Source organism: Microtus oregoni, unplaced genomic scaffold (genome assembly GCF_018167655.1).
Source record: "Microtus oregoni isolate MIOR12 unplaced genomic scaffold, Mior012 000171F_ref0000002, whole genome shotgun sequence".
NCBI classification, from domain to species: Eukaryota; Metazoa; Chordata; class Mammalia; order Rodentia; family Cricetidae; genus Microtus; species Microtus oregoni.
This window is the reverse complement of record NW_024544827.1, coordinates 38922-49428: the sequence shown is the minus strand read 5'-3', so window position 1 is coordinate 49428 and position 10507 is coordinate 38922.

The following is a 10507-nucleotide window of genomic DNA, read 5'->3' as shown; positions in this document are numbered from 1 at the left end:
AGCACACATTCCTCCTCTCTGCCCTCTCATTTCTGTGAATTACATCAGGACTTCATGTAGACATAAAGGAGCAATAAATATCCTAAAATATAAGAAAGGCACAGAACTCAATAGCAAAGGAAACCTACAGCTATCCCTGTTTGAAAATTGACTGAGAATCTGTGTAGACATTGTTAAAAGGAGACGTATTTCTGGGGGTGCTTTTTTTGGGGGAATTTGGGCACAGTTATTTATTTATTTATTAAAGATTTCTGCCTCCTCCCCGCCACCGCCTCCCATTTCCCTCCCCCTCCCTCATCAGCCGAAGAGCAATCAGGGTTCTGGGGGTGCTTTTAAGGGCATCTCTAGTATATTAGCATTCTCTCTCTCTCTCTCTCTCTCTCTCTCTCTCTCTCTCTCTCTCTCTCTCTCTCTCTCTGTAGAAAAACTTGCCGTTAAAGGAGTGGAAGCAGTGTCACCTGGTGTTATGTAACAAACTTCCTGGGGAGATACAACACAGACACACAGACACACACACACACACACACACACACACACACACACACACACACACACACACACACACACACCTACTTAGCCCAGAAAGCGAATCCAGGAGAAGTAGGTTCTAATGCTTGCCAGTGAAGGAACAGACTTGCAAGCAAGAGCAAGACAAAACAGGCGAAGAGAGAGAAGGCTTTCTTTTTCCATGTCCTTTATATAGACCGCCAGCAGAAGGTGTGGTCTAGAGTGAATAGGGATCTTCCCACCTCAGAAGATCTGGATGAAAGATGTATCTCTCCACCTCAAAAGATCCTGATTAAAAATGGGTCTACCGCTGGGTGGTGGTGGTGCGTGCCTTTAATCTCAGCACTTGGGAGGCAGAGACAGGAGAATCTCCGTGAGTTCGAGCCCAGCTACAAGAGCTGGTTCCAGGATAGGCTCCAAAGCTACAAAGAGAAATCCTGTCTCAAAAAAACGAAAAAAATATATATATATGGGTCTTTCCACTTCAAATGGTTTAAGTAAGAAAAAAAAAACCTTCACAGAAGTGCCCAGTCAGTTGTGTTTTAGTTGATTCCAGATGTAGTCAAGAATAGTCACCCCAGTCACTCATTGGGGCTCTCTTTCCAGGTGCTTCTAGGTGTGCTTGCTGTGTTGTGTGTGGGGGGCACTAGTGAACAAACACAGGGTGTTATGGTGTTGCATATGCTAGACAAGCTCTCCAGTACTGAGCAGTAGCCCTAAACCATGTCTTTTTTAAAACTCTAGAATCCACATATGGGAGAAAACATTGAACATTGTCTTTCTTGAGTCTGGTTTATTAGTTTGGTTTATTTTGCTGAATGTGATGCTTTCCATCTATCCGTTTCTCTGAAAACAATATGATTTCTTTTTTATTTAAGGCTGAATGGATCTCCACTGCATACACATGTCACCTGCTCACCATCTTTCCAAGGCTGAGCCTATGGCTAAGATCGCTGGCTTGCATTTCCCTGATGATGGCTAATTGATTTGCAACATTTTTTTTTCATATATATATTGCCCCTTTCCTCTATCTCTCTGTTTTTTTTTTAACTTTTTAAAATTGATTTTATTGAGCTCTACATTTTTCTCTGCTCCCCTCCCTACCTCTCCCCTCTTCTTCAACCCTCCCCTAAGGTCCCCATGCTCCCAATTTACTCAAGAGATCTTGTCTTTTTCTACTTCCCATGTAGATTAGATCTATGTATGTCTCTCTTAGGGTCCTCATTGTTGTCTAGGTTCTCTGGGACTGTGGTTTGTGGGCTGATTTTCTTTGTTTTATGTTTAAAAAGTTTCTCTTTTTGAGACAAGATTTTGTGTGGCCTAGGTTGCCTCAAAGCTTACCGTATAGCAAGAGAACAGTGACTAAGACCGGAGGTCATATATACCAGAGACTGGGGTATTGCTATGACAGGTCCCACCATGCCATTTGTTAGGAGAATATGGAAGATTCGGGGGCTTTGGATTGGAAAAGTGGTTGGATTCTTTAAATGGGGCTTAACGGGTCATCCTAGTTGAAACATAAAAAACAGTGCTGAGGGCAGTTTGAATGGGGGGGGGCTCAACTCAAGAAGTTTTAGGAGAGTAAGTGGTCTAGAGACTGTTGTTTGTGTTATTTTGGTAAATGATGTGTTGCTGTTTTGCCCTTGTCCTAAATATCTGCCTGAGGCTAAATTGAAGAGTTTGGGGATTAACGGCATTGGCAAAGGAGATGTCACGACAGCCTAGTAGTGACTGTGGTATGGTTATTAGTGGTCAAAGTTATGGAGATTTTTAATGAAAGGGAACAAGTTAGGCAAGTAAAAATACAGTATGTACAGTTGGAAGAGAAAAGGAGCCAAGTCCAGAGCTCAAGGAGATAAAAAGCTTAAAAAAAAAAAAAAGCCGTTGCTAAATGGAACAAAGGGAGTGGTAACCTCAGGGCAAGACCTCCACCTAGCTAACCTTCCAACTTGTGAAAAGGAATTAAAGAAAATTCAAACAGTGAAGGAAACCCTCAGCACCAGAAAGCTGATTCAGACGCAATTGAACGAGGGGGTCATGTTCTAGCCCCAGCAAGTAGCAGCTTCTTGGCCGCTTCGGCTTTAGAGTCAAGAATAGAAGAACAGGGTTATGGGATCTCTCTACTACTAAGAAAAACCATTTAGGTCAAGTGTGTGTCAGGAGTGTCCCTGCTTGGATCCCCAGAGAGGCCATTGTGTGAAGCTGTGAAGGTGAAGCCTGGATTGCCTTGGAGACCCCAAGATGTTAGAGATGCCAGAGCCGTGGGAAACCTGCTAACAGGGGGTGGAACCAGTCCAAGAGAGAAGTGCGTTGTAGTCACCGAAGCTGAAAGGAGTTGGGATCTGAAGAGGGTTTCTTTGTCTGATGGCATGGAGATGCAGAGTTGGGAGTTTGCCCAGCTGGTTTTTGATCTTGCTTTAATCCAGTATTTTCTCACTATGCGCCCTTTCCTCCCTTTTGGAATGTAATGTATATTCTATGCAATCGTACATTGGAAGTATGTGATCTGCTCTTTAACTTGATTTTACAAGGGTTACAGTTAAGAGATCGCCATAAATCTCCTAAGAGTCTTTGGACTTCTAAACAGGCTTTAGACTGTTTTAGGTATGGGGGACTTTTAAAGTTGCCCTAAATGCATTTTTGCATTATGATATAGCTATAAGCCTATGGGGGACAGGGAGTTGGATGTGGTGGTCTGAATAAGAATGACCCTTGTCGGCTCAGATTTTTGAATGTTTGGTCACCAGGAAGCGGCACCATTTGGAAGGATTAGAAAGATTAAGAGGTGTGGCCTTTTTGGAGGAAGTGTTTGACTGCAGGTGAAGTTTCAAAGAAGTGTCAGTCCCAGAGTCAGTCAGTCAGTCTGTCTGTCTCTCTGTGCCTCCAGATCAAGATGGAGCTCTCAGTTACTGCTCTAGCACCTTCCTGCATGCTACATTGCTCCCTGCCGTCATGAGACAATAAGCCAGCCTCCAATTAATTTCTTTTTATAATAATTGCCTCCGTCAGCCTAGTGTCGTGGCACATACCTTTAATCTCAGCACTCAAGAGAGGCAGGTAGATCTCTGTGAGTTTGAGGTCATCCTGGTCTCCTGTAATGAGTTCCAGAACAGCCAGGGATATGTAGAAAGACTCTGTCTCAAAAAACAACAAAACAAAACAAAAGAGTTGCCTTGGTCACGGTGTCCCTTCACAGTAATAGATCAGTGACTAAGACAAGCCACGGATGACTTTGAATTCCTGACCTTGCTGCCTTCACCTCCCAGGTGCTGGAATTGCATTCATGACCCTTCTTGCCTCTCCATTCTTTTCAGAACTAGCTGTTCAAGATGGTCGTTCGGTTTCTTTGCATCCTTGTCAGCACCCGATGTTCTCACTACTTTATTTTGTTTAGTTAAGACATTTTCTTACTATGTAAGCTAGGCTGGCTTTAAACTTGCTGCAATCCTTCTGCCTCTGCTTCCTGTATGCTTTTGCTGTGTAAGTGCATATGTGTGTGTGTGTGTGTGTGTGTGCGCACGCGCGCATGCGCGTGCGATTGTGATACATGTATAGCAAGTTGTAGTTTTGGTTGACATTTCCCTAATGTCGGTGCTAGTGGCACTGATGACCTCAGGTACTGACATGCCATCTGTATATCCTCTTCACTGATACTTCTGTCTTCACTGATACTTCTGTGCATGCATTTTGCCCATTTTCTTTTTTTTTAATTTATTTTTTTTATTTTTTTAAATATTTATTTATTTATTATGTATACAATATTCTGTCTGTGTATATGCCTGCAGGCCAGAAGAGGGCACCAGACCCCATTACAGATGGTTGTGAGCCACCATGTGGTTGCTGGGAATTGAACTCAGGACCTTTGGAAGAGCAGGCAATGCTCTTAACCTCTGAGCCATCTCTCCAGCCCCCCATTTTGCCCATTTTCTAATTGGATGGTTTGGCTTTTATTGTTAAGCTTAGACTCCAGTCCTTTGGCAAAGAGATGGTTTGCAATGTTTTTTAAGTGGAAACTTGTAAAAATTGCATCTACTGCAAGAGACCAAATGGGCAGGACTGTAGGTGTAGTAGCACCTGCAGGCTACATCAAGGGGCCTCGAGAGGAAAAGTGGCAAGATGTCTTCTTATGTTTGGATGTTGGATGATGAGTTCCTCTTTGTGGAGCTCCTATATGTAATTCATTCCATGGGAAGGAGGGCAGCCCAGATTGGCTGGTGAACAATTCCAGGACATTAGCGCAGTCCACCAGGAATGTAAAGTCTAATACTAATCTGAGTTTAGGGGCGGGGCCTCAGGCTGCCTGAAGTTCTGCTGTGCCATTCCAGTGTAGTCTGGCCTCCCCTGGGATTTCCAGAGCAGTCTGGGGGGTTTGAAGGAAGACAGATTGACTCACAACATGTATCAATAGGCCTTTAAGATGGTGGATAAAGGCAGCTGTCACCAGGTTTTAGAACCTGAGTTTGAGTCCCGGGATATTAATAATAGACGAGAGCGATAAAGGACCCGGGCTCCTTGCAAGTTATTCATCCCCTGACTAGCATGGGAGCGCTACACCATAGCACTGTGGGTGCACATGCACAGACCTTGAGCATGTGCGTCATCTGCCCACCACAGACCCTTCCGTTGGTCCTGGAGAACTTATTCTTATTTTAGATGAGGGAATGGAAGGAAGGGGAAGGAGAGAGATAGTGGGGGAAGAGGGACATGAGGAGAGCGGGGGAGAGAAGAGAGAAAGAGAGGGAGAAGAGAGGGAGAAGTGGGGAGAGAGAGAGAGGAAGAGAGAAAGGAGAGGAGGGTGGGAGAGGGAGGAGTAGGGGGACAGAGAGAAGGGGAGAATGCAGATATCTTTTTCTGGTGTGTTGTTTTTCTTCACCTCTTCATATGGGCTTTCACAAAGCAAAAGGTCTCAATATTGGCAAAATCATTTTTTATTAATTTTTATTTAGGAATTGTATTTTGGTGTGAAGTCTAAGAATTCTTTTCTTAGCATTAGATATTTTGTTTTTGTTTTTGTTTTTGTTTTTGTTTTTAGCTTAGGCTAACCTCAACCTAGAGATCCTCCTGCCTCACATTCCTGAGGTCTGGGGTTACCGGGCACCATTGCCACACCCAGCTTTTTCAGGCCTGTGTTACTGCTCTCCTCCAGTTCTTCCTTTAAGTCGCTTCTGCACCTTTGTCAAAATCATTTGGTTGTACTGTGTGAGTCTATTTCTGGTTTCTTCATTTTGTCTGTTGATCCCTGTGCCTCTTTCCTCCAGCATCTCGTTGCTTTAATTACTGTAGGAGCTTTGCTCTCCGTCACAGCGATTCCTGCCATTTCATTCTTCCTTAACAACATTCTTTGAGCCTCTGTGATTCCTTTATCTAGCCACACAATTTTTATTTTTTTCTTTACCCATATAATATTTTCTCTCTCTCTCATTTTTTTTAAAGACAGGGTTTCTCTGTATAGCTCTGGCTGTCCTGGAACTGACTCTGTATGGCAGGCTATTCTGGAACTCACAGAGATCCCTCTACCTCTGCCCCCCAACTGCAGGGATTACAGGCCTGTGGCACCAATGCCAGGTCCATGTAATATTGTTTTAAGATAGGGGTCTTACTCAGGATCTAGCTCTAATGCATGAACTGGCTGTGTGGAGCCAGTTCTCTATGGAGAGAGACCTTGTTTAGCCTAGGCATGGGGTGGGAGGCGGCCTTGACCCTGTCTCAGTGATGTGATGGGACAGACTTAGTTGACTTCCCCAGGGAGGCTTCATGAATGTTATGTGACCACTCTACTGACTGAGCTATACCTCTAAGCTCCTCTGATCAGGTTTTTAAAATAAATGAATGTAGTAGTGATGAATGGTATCATGTTTTCAATTTTGGTGCCTGTGCGTTCCTTGATCGTATATGGAAATGTGATTGCTTTGGGGTGTTGGTTTTGTGGGTGTTTTTGTAGGTTCCTTGGGGTTTTCTACATAGACCACACACTGAGAACTTTTAGAGAGCATTCTTTTCCAGACTGGCATGCTTTTTTTCTTTCTTGCTATACTCCAGAGCCTGTGACTTACACTGCTGCCTTGCGTAAGAACGGCGAGTGATGGAGTGGGAGACAGGCTCAGCTGTTAAAAGCCTGTACTGCTCTTGCAGAGAGCTGGAGTTTGATCCCCATCCCCCAAGTCAAGCGCCTCACGCCCACCTGGAATTTCCACTTCTGGGGATCATAAGCCTTCTGCTAGCCTGTGCAGGTGCTTACACACGTGTACACACATGCATACCTATAAGTAAATAATATTTTTTCGATGTTCAGTATTTGCTATTCTTCTCTCATATATTAGCTCCCAACCACAGTTTCCCCTCCCTCCTCTGCCCCAGTCTTCCCTCAAAAAAGAGTAAAGCCTCCCAGGGACATCAACCAAACACAGCAAAATATGCTCCTGTAAGACCAGGCACAAGCTATCAAATCAAGACTGGATAAGGCAACCCAGTAGGAGGAAAAGGGTCCCATAAGTAGGCAAAAGAGTCAACAATTGCCCCCACTCCCAGTGTTAAAAAGCCCACAAGAGGGGCCGGAGAGGTGGCTCAGTGATTAAGAGCACTGACTGCTCTTCTAGGGGACCTGGGTTCAATTCCCAGCACCCACATGGCTGCTCACAACTATCTGTAACTCCAGTTCCAAGGGATCTGGCACCTTCAGACATACATACAGGCACAACACCAATGCACATAAAATAAAAATAAATCTTAAGAAAAAAAGAAGCTTATCTGTTTTTTTAAAAAAATAACCACACAAGAATGCCAAGCTGCTCAGCCACAAATAACATATATGCAGAGGACCTACCTAGGTCAGACCCCTACAGGCTTCCAGATCTCCACGAGCTCCCACGGGTCCTTGGCAGTTGATTCTGTAGGCTGTGTTCTTGTGGTTAACACAGTTTTTAAATTAGAAATATCCAGAAGTTTTTTTTACCGTATTAAAATGAAGGAGGAAAGAAATGAATAGTAGTAATCAGAAGAGACAAAAGAAACCAAATTTGCTGTGAGCTAATCTATACAGAAAACACAATGCACAAAAAGACTTTTTTCTCTTTCTACCACTGTTGCCTAGCATATATAGCTGCCTCTATTATCAACATCCTATACCAGTTAGAGATTTTTGAAGCTACTTCAGCAGATTATAAATAATTTTTTTAAAAAAAAGTAAAAGTGAGTGGCTCATTCCTGTAAACCTATACTTGAGATGCTGAGGCAGGAGGATTGCTATGAATTCCAGGTTAGCCTAAGTTACATAGCAAGACCCTGTCTCAAACAAACACACACAAACAACAAAAAGCTGAGTGTGTTGACGCATACCTATAATCCCAGCACTTGGGTTATTGAGGCAGGGTTGCTACAAGTTGGCAGCAGCCTGGTTTACACAGTGTGTTCCAGGCCAGCCAGTGCTACAAAGCAAACCTCTGCCTCTGCTATAGAGATTTGCATTGGTATGGATCTTGGTTTATTGATACAAATTTAAGGTCAATTTTATTATACTATGTATATGTGTTTCTGCTTTTGATTAGGGTATTGTGTTTGTGTAGCTCATTTAAAAATATAATGTATAATTAAGAAATACAGGTTAATAGATAGTCATCTATAATAGTCAAGCTTGTAGTCATGTTAGTTAGGTTTTATATATATATATATATATAGAGAGAGAGAGAGAGAGATTTCAGTTAGATAGATGATCTTCAAACCTTTAAAAGACTATAGAATATGGCATTTAAAATGTTTTAAGAACTTAGGACTTTTCATGACAATGAGACACGTCTGCTCCTGGCAGTACCAATCTACTTGAGGAAGGTGGACATCAAAGAGGCTCCTCATGGAGTTTGTTAGCCATTTGGGCAAGAAACTGTTCTTGCCTGTACTGCTTGATGAACTGGACGTACAGGACCCACAGAAAAATGACTGCTGAAGTTGCCTAAAAAAGGTGAGACAGTCCTTCAAGGATCCTGCTTCATGAAAGAGATTGCCAGACATTCTGCAGGACACAGAAGAAAGCAACTGATGGACTTTGCCATTACAAGGCAGAACAGATCTTCAAATTTCCTGCTTCTTGGAAAAGTCAGCTGAGTACTATGGACTGAAGATGGATGCTCCAATAATACAGAAGAACTTTGGGTGACCATCCAGACAGTGAGATGTCTCTGTCAATTCTAGAGTTTTGGAAGTTGCTTACAATGCACTTTCTGTTTACTTAGGTAATATTATATTCTTCTGGAGTCTTTGATGGAGTTGAAGAATAGATAATTATAGTTATACTTTTCTTTAGTTATTATAAAAGATAAAATAGATATAAATATTGTAGCTATAATTCTTGCTTGATACCTGTCTTGTTGTATGTAATTTTACTATTTTAAAATTAAAACCTTTCTTCTCATTTAATCAGAAAAGGGGAGATGATGGGGATTCCCCTCTGTATGCTGCAATTACCATTAATGAATAAAGAAACTGCTTTGAGCCGGGCGGTGGTGGTGCACGCCTTTAATCCTAGCACTCGGGAGGCAGAGACAGGTGGATCTTTGTGAGTTCGAGGCCAGCCTGGTCTACAAGAGCTAGTTCCAGGACAGGCTCCAAAGCTACAGAGAAACCCTGCCTCAACAAACCAAAACGAAAAGAAAAAAAGAAACTGCTTTGAGCCTATAACAGGGCAGAACAGAACTAGGTGGAGAAAACTAAACTGAATGCTGGGAGAAAGAAGGTGGAGCCAGGAGAAGCCATGTAGCCCACCAGAGACAGATGCCACCCAGTAAGCCACAGCTATGTGACAATACACAGATTAATAGAAATGGGTTAAATTAAGATGTAAGAGCTAGCCAATAAAAAGTTAGAGCTAATAGGCTAAGCAGTGATTTGAATAATATAGTTTCTGTGTGATTATTTTGGGAGTCTAGGCAGCCAGGAAATGAATAAGCAGCCTCCTACAACATGCCTCAAACTGACAGACACATAAACAAACAAGCACAGCAAGAACTTACTTCCTTGTCTTTTTCTCGGCCTTGAGGGAAAGCATTTAGTTTGTGTTCATTAAGGATGATGCTCTTAGGGTTTGTTTGTTTATCTGACATAATAGGGATGGGATCCAGGGCTATGCCAATCCTAGACAAGTGCTCTACTGCTGAGGCTACATGTCCAGCCCTACTATTTTCCCTCCCTTCCTGTCTTTTTTCTCTCCTCTTCTCTTCTTCCTCCTTTTTTTCTTCCTTCCTTCCTTTTTTTTGTTTTTTTTTTTTTTGAGACAGGGTTTTTCTGTGTAGCTCTGGTTATTCTGGAACTCACTCTGTAGACCAGGCTGGTTTTGAACTCACAAAGATCCACCTGCCTCTGCCTCCCAAGTGCTGTGATTAAAGGTGTGCACCACTATCACCCATCTCCTTTCTTCTATTTATTTGTTTAGTTTATTATGTATACAGTGTTCTGTCTGCATGTATGCCTGCAGGCCAGAAAGGGTCTCATTACAGATGGTTGTGAATCACCATATGGTTGCTGGGAACTGAACCCTGGTCCTTTGGAAAAATAGCCAGTGCTCTTAACCACTGAGCCATCTCTCTAGACCTTCCTTCCTTTCTTTTAAGAAATGTACTTATTTATTTTTATTTTATGCACATAGGTGTTTGCCTGGACATATGTATGTGCAGTGTGTGTAAGCATTGCAGCTGGTATGGACAGGGATCCCAGCAGTCAGAAGCCAAGGAATACTAAGTGCTGCAGCTCAGATGGGAGAGTGTTCTGGCAGTCGGGAGCCAGGGAATACTGAGTGTTACAGCTTGGATGGAGGACTATTCTGGCAGTTGGGAGCCAGAAAATAGCACAGGTCACAGTAAGCCTAGCAGTTTACAGCCCTGCTCTAAGGAAAGGCTTCCACAATGTAACTGCTCCAGGAAACGGCTTCCGCAGCGAGGTTGTTACAGTGTAACTCCTGTGCTCCGAGTGTAACAACTCTGCTCTGCTAGGGGAAGGCTCCCTGGGCGAAAGT